This window comes from Struthio camelus, chromosome 4 (assembly GCF_040807025.1).
Source record: "Struthio camelus isolate bStrCam1 chromosome 4, bStrCam1.hap1, whole genome shotgun sequence".
NCBI lineage: Eukaryota > Metazoa > Chordata > Aves > Struthioniformes > Struthionidae > Struthio > Struthio camelus.
The window spans coordinates 85,412,301-85,424,417 of NC_090945.1; positions in this window are offsets into that span (position 1 = coordinate 85,412,301).

The window sequence follows — 12,117 nt, forward strand, 5'->3', positions numbered from 1 at the left end:
GCTGAACCGAGTATTTACAATGTATTTTTTCTCTATTTTTAAGCTGTAATTTTTAGTTTCAAAAACAAAATGAAAATGCATAATACAGCCTTAGGAGGGGTCACACATCCACTTATATTCCAGAAGGTGGTCAGCTCCTCGGTTGCATCCCCAGAATCCCAGGCACAGAGATTAAGAGTACAGCCCATCCCCACCTAATGACCCACACTTCTGTAGTGAATCATTTTATCTGTGCTCATTCAACCTTTTCATGTTCTCCCCCGCTCCTTGCAGTATAGAAACAAATCTAAAATGGTGATTGACTAAAAGTGCACTTTATTCCCTTTCATGACTGGTTAGATGTTGCCAGGCTGGTATTTCTCACACATGCACTGTCAAAGCCTGTTACCAAGAAAGCATGATATTTACTTTTGCCTGGCAGGTCACTCCCAGTGTGGGGTTTATGAATCGATGCTTGAGAAATGTAAGATGTCCATCCTAATTCCCTGAACTGTCTCAGAACATTATGAGCCTGACTTCCTTGGGAATAAGACTGAGGTGATTGCATCCCAATTACTCAGGCATCTGTCTGTTTGTCCATCTTCCTGATTTTAAAGGAACAAACTAATAACTGGGCAATAGCCATGGGGCATTTTTAGCCAAATGTGAATGTCCCAAACACACGAAGGCTTTAATTAGAGTCTGTTAATCAGAGCTTTGCAAGATTCCAGGGGACCCAATTATGACCTACAGCTCAACAGTTCTGCAGGCTTCGCTAGTTCTACTATCACTGCCCAACTTGTTCTCTTACATGGTTCATCATACTTCATACGCATAGTTCACCACATGGGGAGGACGCATATACCTTCACTAGTACACACAAGTTAAACCTGAATATGTCAGGCAGGGAAGTCAAGCAATAGTACATGTTCTGCTGTAGTTCTCTAGCTCCCATCTGCAGCCAGCACACATTTGTGTATGCTGAGTGTTAGACTTGCATTCAGTCCCTCTCCAGGAGAATCCAAGCACCTCTGCACCTTTGGGAAGACCCATGCTCCAGTTTATGCTGTCTGAACAGAGTATGAGGCCAGATAGACAGCCCCCCACCTCCTTGGCAGATACCCCAAACTGGGCTCTTCCCAAGCAAGAACATGCATTCAGCCCAAGCTGCAGCCTGCAGTGTGAAAGAAGTCAGAGATCTTGGCACGCATGAGACTAGTCTTGAGGCTGCATGGGCACCTCTCGCCAGAGGGTTTGAGGACCTACAGTTGCATGCAGAACTGTCAGATCTAAGAGATCAGCACCTGCTCATGGTTTTAGATTCAGACATGCCGGGCTGAGCTTGCAGGACAACCCATCTGAAGGCACGGATGCATTGAGCAAGATGCATTCCTCTTTGCCAGCTTGCCATTGTTAAAGAGTCTCTTCCTCTGAGCTCAGGCACAGTGTACCATCCCGACCTGTAAATGGCCTGTCCATATTGACCCTACTCATGTGTTCCAGTCACTTCTTTATAAAAGTTACCCCTTCCATCCCCTTCTCAGTTTCTGTTCCATTACATTACCCCTTTCTCTATTTGGTTTTCATTTCTCTTTGACTTGCCCACGATAGGCCAACACTAACTTCTTGATCTTTCACAGTGACTAACGCTTCTGTTTTGCCAACCGTTCTGAATCATTCTGGCTGGTTCAGCACATATCCACAGAGCTGACACACATCATTATTCTTGGACACAAAGTTATATGAAGGAATTGCATCCCCTCAGGTTGCTTTTCTAGTTGCCATTTTCGGCTACGGGATCACCCGGAATTTGCATGCAAAAAAATACGGTAGCCGATGCGTTGTGGGTGTGTTATAGTTTTCAGTAATTTTATCAGCATGATTTTTGTAACTTTCCATCTGTGGAGCAGGATGCCCTTGGCTTATATATTTATCAAGCACTATGCTAAGATTTTAGAAGCTCGAAATTGATCTCTTTTGAAAATCAGTGCAACACAAGTTCAAGATTTGCTACTGTGAGACAAAGTCTGCCTTAGCTGACCTCAGATCTCTAGAAGATCCTGGAATCCCGCCTCCTAAGAAAGACACATGCTTATTAAGACACGTGTTCATTCACTATTGGACCATAGTTCAGTCATACAGGCTGAAATGTACCTGATTTTGACCTTGGGGCAGTACAATTAGCGGGAAGGAAGAGTGCAGACTCTACACAGTGCAAAAAAGTAACAGTAATGTGCTTGTATTTAACATTTTGCCAATGGCAGTCTTGCAGATCAGGAAGCCAAAGGTGTAACTAGAGTGTAGTTTGCTTCATACAAGCAAAGCTAAAGAAACTGTTGCTGTAGGTAGTATATATGGTCCACTTCTGGTTCCTCTTGCTCCAACTGCTCAGTTCGTTAAGACAGCCCAGCATTTCCCATTTCCAGGGCCTGATTTCAGCTGCTTAGAACTTTTACCAAACTGTAATTGTTCGGACAATAACATTTTTTAGGACAGATGTCTCTCTCCAACTGAGATTGTATGTAAAGTTTCAGATGAAACAGTTCTGTGGTTTTTAGGAATGAGAGAAGGAGAAAAATATGTTATTTTGTCAGATTAAAAAAAAAAAATGTTTAAAACTTATAAAATACAGGATGCTTGTGGAGATGCCTATTCCAGGAAAATCCACCTAAATGTGCTCGGATAAATACCTTTGAAGACTCTGGCTTTTTGCCTTAGGTTCAATAACTTTTATAGAAACTCTGCAGACATGTTCTCTGAGCATTTTTGCTCTGGGTGAGTATAACTCAGCCCTCCACAGCTCCTGAATGTGAACAGTGTGTGCTCTGCCTGCTCCTACAGCAAATGGGACGTGTTAGGAATATAGGAACTTAGGAGAACTTTCTTGACCAGTGCCAAGAATGGTACGGGCAGGAGCTGGCATGAATAGCAGGAGCCTGTCCGCCTCTTCACAAGTCACCATGGAGAGGTGAAGTATATGTCTCTAATACAGGAGGAACAAAGGTGAGGTACGTGTCTCCCAGGAGACTAGGAGACAGGAAAGGGAGAGGGAAAATGAGCTGAAGAGAAAAGGAGTAGGTAATAGAAGAGACTGGGGAATCAGGAATTAGGGAACCAGGAATCAAGGTTTAATCAGCAATCAGCTGATTAAACCTTACCAGCTAGTGTCATATTAGGGTACCCTGCCTGAGCTCCAGGAGGCCACAGGGTTTCTGCAGATTGTCTCATACGTGCAGATGTCGGGACACATCAAGTGACTCCTGATGCTGATTTTTGGGCCACTTGATCCTTTTCTGGGATTGTGCCTGAAATGTGAGCCTCCAGATTATCATGGGTGCCTAGGCTATGTCCTGACTCTGTAGTAGGAAGGCCAGACTTGCATTGCAAGGTTCCCACGGGAAATTTGGGTGCATGAGTTAGAGAGCAGTTATGGCTTACTGCAGCCTAGCCTCTAACATGGATCAGTTTGAGACCAGGACCTCAAGACCTGCTGTACCATGCTCCTATGGAATCACAGAATCACAGAATCATTTAGGTTGGAAGGGACCTCTGGAGATCATCTAGTCCAACCTCCCTGCTCAAGCAGGGTCCTCTAGAGCATATTGCCCAGGGTCACGTCCAGACGGCTTTTGAATATCTCCAGGGAAGGAGACTCCACTACCTCTCCGGGAAACCTGGTCCAATGCTCTGTCCCCCTCACAGCGAAGAAGTTTTTTCTCAGGTTTAGGTGGAACTTCCTGTGGTTCAGTTTCTGCCCATTGCCTCTTGTCCTGTCGCTGGGCACCACGGAGAAGAGGCTGGCCTCATCCTCCTGACACTCCCCCTTCAGAGACTTATACACGTTGATGAGATCCCCCTCTGCCTTCTCTTCTCCAGGCTGAACAGGCCCAGCTCTCTCAGCCTTTCCTCACATGAGAGATGCTCCAGTCCCCTCATCATCTTTGTAGCCCTCCGCTGGACCCTCTCCAGGAGTGCCATGTCTCTCTTGTACTGGGGAGCCCACAACTGGACCCAGCACTCCAGGGGAGGCCTCCCCAGGGCTGAGGAGAGGGGCAGGATCACCTCCCTCCACCTGCTGGCAACACTCTGCCTAGTGCACCCCAGGATCCCATTGGCCTTCTTGGCCACAAGGGCACACTGCTGGCTCATGGTCAGCTTGTTGTCCACCAGCACTCCCAGGTCCTTCTCGGCAGAGCTGCTCTCCAGCACATCAACCCCCAGCCTGTACTGCTGCATGGGATTATTCCTGCCTAGGTGCAGGACCTTGCACTTGCCTTGCTTGAACTTCAGGAGGTTCCTCTCCGCCCACCTCTCCAGCCTGTCCAGGTCCCTCGGAATGGCAGCACAGTCTTCTGGTGTGTCAGCCACTCCCCCCAGTTTAGTATCATCAGCATGCTTGCTGAGGGTGCACTCTGTCCCTTCCTCCAGGTCATCGATGAATACCTTGAACAAGACTGGACCCAGGACTGAGCCCTGGGGGACACCACTAGCCACAGGCCTCCGACTTGACTCTGCGCCATTCACCACAACCCTCGGAGCTCGGCCATCCAGCCAGTTCTCGGTCCACCTCACTGTCCACTCATCCAACCCACACTTCCTGAGTTTGCCTACGAGGATGTGATGGGAGACAGTGTCCAAAGCCTTGCTGAAGGCCAGGTAGACAACATCCACTGCTCTGCCCTCATCTACCCAGCCAGTCATTCCATCACAGAAGGCTATCACATTGGTCAAGCATGATTTCCCTTTGGTGAATCCGTGCTGACTACTCCTGATCGCCTTCCCGTCCTCCACATGCTTAGTGAGGGCCTCCAGGAGGAGCTGTTCCATCACCTTTCCCGGGATGGAGGTGAGGCTGACAGGTCTGTAGTTTCCTGGCTCCTTCTTCTTGCCCTTTTTGAAGACTGGCGTGACATTGGCTTTCTTCCAGTCCTCAGGCACCTCTCCTGATCTCCAGGACCTTTCAAAGATGATGGAGAGCGGCCTAGCAATGACATCCGCCAGCTCCCTCAGTACTTGTGGGTGCATCCCGTCAGGGCCCATGGATTTATGGATGTCAAGTTTGGACAAAAGCTCTCTCTCTATAGTTTTGACATAGTCTGGTATCATCCTGCAAAGGACCACACAGGCATCCTTGCTTCTGGCATTCTCTATTTGTGGCAATCTGTTCTGCAGCGTAGTATGCCATGCATACAGTAGGTAGATACTCTTTGTATTGCTGCAGGAAATATCTCTGTGAAAGGTAGACTAATAGGATCAGAAGCAAGTAATATACATATTGCATAATTTGATTCCCAAATTTTCCTGATCTAACAAATTCAATGGATAATAATGAAGAGTTAATACAGGCATTCTTGTGAAGAGCACCATAGGATTTTGAACAACGCCCAGTTGAGGGTTATGGCCTCAGCTTTATGTCTTCTGCGGAAAAGCAATTCAACATCAGCCAATTTTTATGAGTCAGATCTTCAGTTAGTGTCAATTGGTTAGCTCCAGTGACATAACTTGGCCCTGTGATTCAATGGAAATTGAAATATAATGCCTGTTTCTTGGCTCTGTGAGTCAATGGAAATTGAAATATAATGCCTGTTTTTCCATGAGCCTAAACATGAAAAGGGAGAAGTGAAACCTGACAAACGGAAGCAAACATTCCCAGCTCAGTTCAGGCAAGAGCCTGACATTTGCAAAAACTGCAGTATTTATTTAACACATCAGAGCAGTATTGAATATTATTAATCACCATATACAGTGACTGCAGAGGAAGCTGGAGCAGTTTACAATGAGATGTTATAATCACCAAAGAGAATGAGAAGAAAGTGCAGAATGACATTTTCTGATGTAATAAATGTTCAAAGCATTGTCTACAGATCATCCTGAGAAGTCACAACAATGCCAACAAAACCTAATCTCTTTTCATGTCCTTGAAAAAACAGACGTGTTTCTTACTCTGAAACTTTTCTGTGAAACTTTTCAAGCTTTGTGTTTGTTAGACATTTTCTTTTAGAACCCGGATTCAATTACTAATAGTAAAAAGGAGGGGGGAGAGGGGGGAAGGAAAAAAAAGGTTATGTGGAAGTTAAAATAGAGGATATCCTAATGCTCCGTACCAAAGCTGGTTGCATTTCAGAGGTAAGACAAAATACCTGTGATCATACTTTGGCCCTAAGGACAGCTGGATTACACCTAGAACAATTCAGGAAATAAATGTTTCCTGAAAAATAAGCTTTATTTATTTTATGGGGGAAGGAGGAAAGGGGAATTCAGACTAAACAGTCATGAAACAAACAGAGTTGTATATAACATAAAATATGTCTGTGTGCCTAAAGTCCAAAATATGTTAGAAACATACCAGAAATTTCGGCTCCATTGAAATCAAGAGCAAAATTCCCAGAGGAAAGTCCCCACACAGACCAGATCTGAGTCCTCAATTCTTTCAGTTACAGCTCTGCAGACCACTGGCTATGTGCATGAGCTTGGGCAGACGATGTTCACCTTACAGGGCTTTCTAAAGTACTTCTCAGACATTAATGAGTTAAATCTCACACTGTTCCTCTCAAGCAGGTCATTATTATAATCAAGAATCAATCCCCAGCCTCAGGGGCCACCCAGCAATCACTTCATCCTCTCTGTGTTGCAGTAAGCAGTTACGTTTCCCTACCTGATTTCAAAGGGAGTGCAGGGCTGTAGCTCCACTCTCTTTCTCCTAGTTGGTTTTATTAACATAGGAAAAAAACAATCAGACAAATCTTCCCTCTAGTTTTGACTCTTCTTTTAGTTAGCTCAGGTTGGGAGCTGGCACTATCCAGGAACCATTTCCAGGAGACAGCTTGCAGGAAGCCCCTCTGGTTTCAAGGGTAGGGAAGTTCACTAGCCAGTCAGCCTCACTGTCCGGGTTCCCAGGGGTTTAATTCACTAACGTAAGTAATGAAGGATAGGCTTAGACTGCAGGCAGGTGGATCTCTGGAGTCCCAGAGCCTCCTCTGCTAGCCAGACCTGGTAACCTAATGGTCACAACATGGATCGCCTACACGCGTTTCCTCTCTATAGGCAGCCAGAACATGGAAGGGAGGGATGGGAGGATAATGTGTAGCCAGATCTCTTCCCATCATGGATTCAAGGCATGATCAGGGCACAAAATAAACCTAATCTAAAACACTAAGCCTGACATGCGGAGGGTGAAAGACTATTGAGCTACTGCACTCTGTCGTGTTTACAGTGCTCTGTACAGAACGCTCCTGCGAGGAAAGGTGAGATGCAGCCAGCACTGAAAGGATGCAAAGGACATCAGGCCCTGACCTGCTGGGAGAGGGATGCACTCCAGCTGACTTTAAACGGCTAAAGTGTTTGATTAGGAGCTCAAATCTCACTGTTGAGCTGATCGGAAAAGTTGCTAAGTCCAGATGGCAATTCAAAGTGCATAAATTTTCAACTAAAGTGGCTGGAGTTTTTTTATCATGGGACCCTGATCTCCCCCCATCAACTAAACTGGGGCCTAGTTGGAGCTCACTGCAGCCAAATAGCCTTTCTGGCGCACCCAGGCTCTGCGGATGAAGAAGAGGAGGTGGGTAGGTTGGTGCATGCCCCAGATTCACCTTTGTATGGACCGGGGTGCACCCACAGAGTGAGTGAGTCCGTCCGTCCTCAGGAGCTCCAGAGTATTTCCTGGTCTCCAGTTAAAATATAGCCTCAATTAGGAGCCTAGTTACTGTCTAACCTAGATTTTTGGAATCACACCGATTAGACACAAGTGTGAGTACTGCCTTGAGATCCAAAAGCCAAAAGGAAATTTAAAAAAAGAAATGAGAACTTTTTCTCTACACAGATCGAGCGTTTTGGGGAGTCGCCTTTGTGTTTTCCAGACACTTTGGGTCAGCAGCACTGACTCCGTTCTCATCTCTTGATATTTTTCCTGCCATATGGGAAAGGAAGGTTTACTCTTCACAGGAACTCACTGATTTTGTGATGTTTCCTGGGCAGAGGTTTGAAGGTGCTGACACTTGAGCGGATCTAGCTTTAGAAATGTCTCCATTCAAGAGCGTTGCTGGTTACTTTTATTTATCTATTGCCCCACAATTCTTTGAAGCAGGCTCGGCTCCTTCCTCTGCTTATTTTTAGTTGTGAACTGGAGCAGTGAAGGAGAAATTGGTGAGAGCTGAGCATGCATCTGTCATCACTAGCTGTCACACCATCAGAGATGAGATGTCCATGCCTTCCCCTGCACCCGGCGTTGTCTCCAGTGATTATATTCTACTTTCTTTAAAAACGGAGAGAGCTCAGATGAGGAAGTTTACAACATTAAGAGGCTACAGGATTATTCCTGCCGTCGTTACATTAGCGTCAGATTCTATTGTCAGGTGTTTCTATGGAGACAGCGCACTGTCCTAGCAGGCATTTATGCTTCATGCCAGTTATATTTATTTGTATTTGTCAGCGAGCCAGAGTGGGCCAAACCTTGCTCTGTCAATTTGGAGTAACTCTGGTTTCCCACTGACTCCTTATGGCAGAGCTTTGGGCACAGAGCAAGGAGGCACACCGTTGCTTTCTACTAGTGCTCTTTCAGCTCTTGTAGGGTTTATTTAATTCTTTGCAGCTCATGGCCACTTTCTTCTGCAAAGAGAGGTGAGTCCTCTTAGCCTATGCAAGTAAGATGCATGCAGCTAAAAAATGTGAAGGGACAACTGTGGATGAGGAAATGCCTGCTTATGCTAGGCCTGGAGAATAGACTTAGGGAGCAGGGATCCAGAGTTTGTCTTCCTCTGTGCCACGCTCTCCATCCTGCAGTTTTGTGAACTTCATGGGCCATTTCCCCATCTTTACAGTGCAAGCATATCCGATCACTTTGGGAAATAATTCAGGATAGGGCAGGAGTAGGCCACAGACTCCTTCTGGAGGCATATGAGGATTAAAAATCACAGCCGCTATCAAGTACATGATGAGCTGTACATACTGTTTGTCCCCAAAATATAGGTGGCTCCTATCAGTTCATTCCCACACCCCATGGCTGTTTATGCCATGGGATTGTGTGACTGGAGGCTGGGTGCACCTTCCCTTTGCAACTGGCTGCAAATCCGCACCATAAGAGAGTTGCATTTGGTCCTGTGCTGGATGCACAGAGTTGGGACTGCAGGAATAAGGGGTGCCGCAGAGCAGGCAGCAGGTTGGATGAATTGTTTGAGATGGTTGGATACATCCCCTGGACTGCAAGTCAGGCATCCCTGCTTTAAGAAATGCTGCACGCTTTATAAATGGCACACTCTGTCAGTGACTGCCTGCAAATCCCATGCTGTATCCCAGTTTTAGATCCCTAGTAATTTCTCAACTAGTGTGCTTATTTATAGCTGGATATAAACTGTAGAACTGATGCTCATGACTCTAGTCATTAATTGAGGTGGATTTCCATGCAAATGGACTGCCATAGATGAGTTTCAATAGGCAGTGATGGGAACAGGACAAGTATTTGGGAAGGCGTGGAGATCAGGAGAGCGCTGAAATGTGCAGTGAAATCGCTAGCTGAAAGCTAAAGTAGAAAGCTGGGACAACAGAAGACTTCATCATGTGGTCATGCAGAGTAAGGAGTGTCCTGGGACCACCGTCACACGCTGGACAACTCCATTCTCTGCAGCTGAATGACAGAGGCTGTAGGAATATTTACTAATGTAAATTTATGAGCACACAGGACTGATAGCTGCTGTCACCTTCCCTCTCCTTCCATCTCCCCATCCTGTTGCTGACAAATGCAAAGCCCTTCCAGGTGAGTGCAGTAAGCAGGGAATGGAGGCAAAGGTGGATATCGGGCAATCTGGAATGCAAGTCAACTTGCGAGAAGCTCCCTGTGAAGTGCTCATCCTGCAGACTCCCAAGGCGATGGGACAAGTACTCAGTGTTACTGGAATCCCTCTTAGGGCAGATGCAAGGGAATAAAAAGACCCTTCTGTTAACATCAGAGAGGAGCTGAAATCAAAGGCATGAACACCCTTGGCGTGTTCCTCTGAAACCAACTCTAGATACTTCTTATTTCTCACTCTCTTTCAGATTGCATGTAAATACTCTTGCTGATGGGAGGCATTCCGATGATTCATATGTTTATAAGAAAGTTTTGACCCCTTTCCCTCGCTTTCCAGCTCAGGCTAATGCTTGTATAGTGCTTTCTCACTGCAGTATTTGATGATCTGTTTCCTGCTCAAGTTAATCCCAGTAAAAAGGTGGTGTATGGCCCTGAAAGCAAGGGGCTGGCCACTGATATGGCTTTCTTTCCTGTGCTCTGCACCCACAGATTTCCAGGAGCCGGCTGTTGCCCCGAAAAGGAGCTGCCCTGGCCAGCACCCTGTGACGAGCTTTGCTCCCAGGCTCTGACCAAGTGGGGCTGCATTTATTTTTTCACATCCTGGATTCAGGCAGACCCACCTGCATGTTAGAGCACAAATATAACTAGACATGACGCAGCCAATGTACTCCCGTGGCTACAGACGCTAGTATCCCTTAGCCACAGTCGAAGGACAGACCTTAGACTGGAGATTTATCCTCACTGCATGAGCAAGCAGTGTGGAGAGGACTCAAACACACCGCCAAACTGGATGAGGCACCAAAGTCCAGATGTTAACAACGTGCCACTTCAGCAGGAGATACTGGGCGGTTGCACAGTTTGGAGCAGTAGCCCCAAAACACAGCCTTACTCCCACGCCATGGCAATGGGACCATTGCCTGAAGCAGGAACATGAGATTGGTCCTTCTGAATCAAGCCAAAGACCGATCTAGACAGGCAGTTTGTCCCTTGATGATGGCGACTGATAGAGGCTTAGAAGAAAGTACAAAGGGGCATTCATATGCCGTCATATTCACCTTGTTATGCCATTCCAGATTCTGGCAATCTGTAGCAATTTGCCTCAAAATACTGATCAAGAAGTTTCTAAGGGTAGGCAAAATCAGCATTCTCCCATGGTATTTTCCACTGAGAGAGACTTGGGGTAAAAAATTGCTATGCAGTCTAATATATACATTTGAAAATGACACTTTTTCCTTTTACACTGGAGTTGAACAGCCTGCGTCTTGCAGGTGAAATGGCAAATTCTGCTACTCCCATAGCTGAGTTGAGGAACTGTATAGTAGATATAACTGATTAACTTATTTTAATTTACATAGCATACTGTATTTAATGTTTTTCCTAATTATATGCCAAGAGACCAAAGCAGTTAACTTCAAGAGTTCCATGAATTTCCGTGCGCTTTTCAACTTTTGGCATGAATATCATTAACTTTTATTAACATAATTAATACTAGTGGCAAAAAAAGACTGCTATCATTTCTCTCTTGTGTTTTGGATATGAATGCCGATCACTATACTCTAACCACAAGCAACAAATCAGAAGTTGATAGATGGATTTGCCTTTTCTAGCAGCTAACAGGGACAGCCTTTAAATTTACTTGGGAGGAAGAATTGATGGCATAGAAAGCTGACTTTGGAGGCTGATGATTTTATTTCATTTTGAGAGGAGAGTTAATAAATCTTCATGCTGCTCTGATTAATGATTCAGGAGAGCATCTCTCCCGATTCTCGGAAACATTCCTGAAAAGGAATAGTGAGCTGCTCAGGGAAGCAAATAACAAATGAAAAGCTGTCAGATAAATTCATCTCAGAGCAAGTGCAGGACCAGCCAGGCCCCTCCCTTTGCAATCAGAGGGGTCATTAACTGAGCACAATTCAAGGTCACAATCTGCAAAAGGTGATTCGACCGGTGGTTAGAAAAGTAACATGGGATATAAGGAGCACTGCTTTCGTTCCTGCCTCCACCACAGCCTCTGCATGTCCTTGGCCAGTTCACTTAGGACAAGCTTGCACCGGTGGGTGCAGAAACAGCCCTTTCAACTCCAAGTTTGTCTAGGAAGCCCCCTGCCCATTCCCAGGGTAGGCCCTGGGAATCCTCACTGCCCGTAGTAATCCTTACTGGCATTGATAACCGTGGCATAGATCTTGAAACCTAGCCGGTACCCAACGAGAAAGGGATGAGTTGAGACAAAACCAATGCAGCAAGAGCCTTGAGGCTTGTTCCTTTCCCTGAGCAAGGAAACTCACTTCCTGCATGCCCTGGGGAGCACTGCTCCTCCCTCTCCAACCGTCTTACTTTTCTTGCACCTTCTCTCTTTA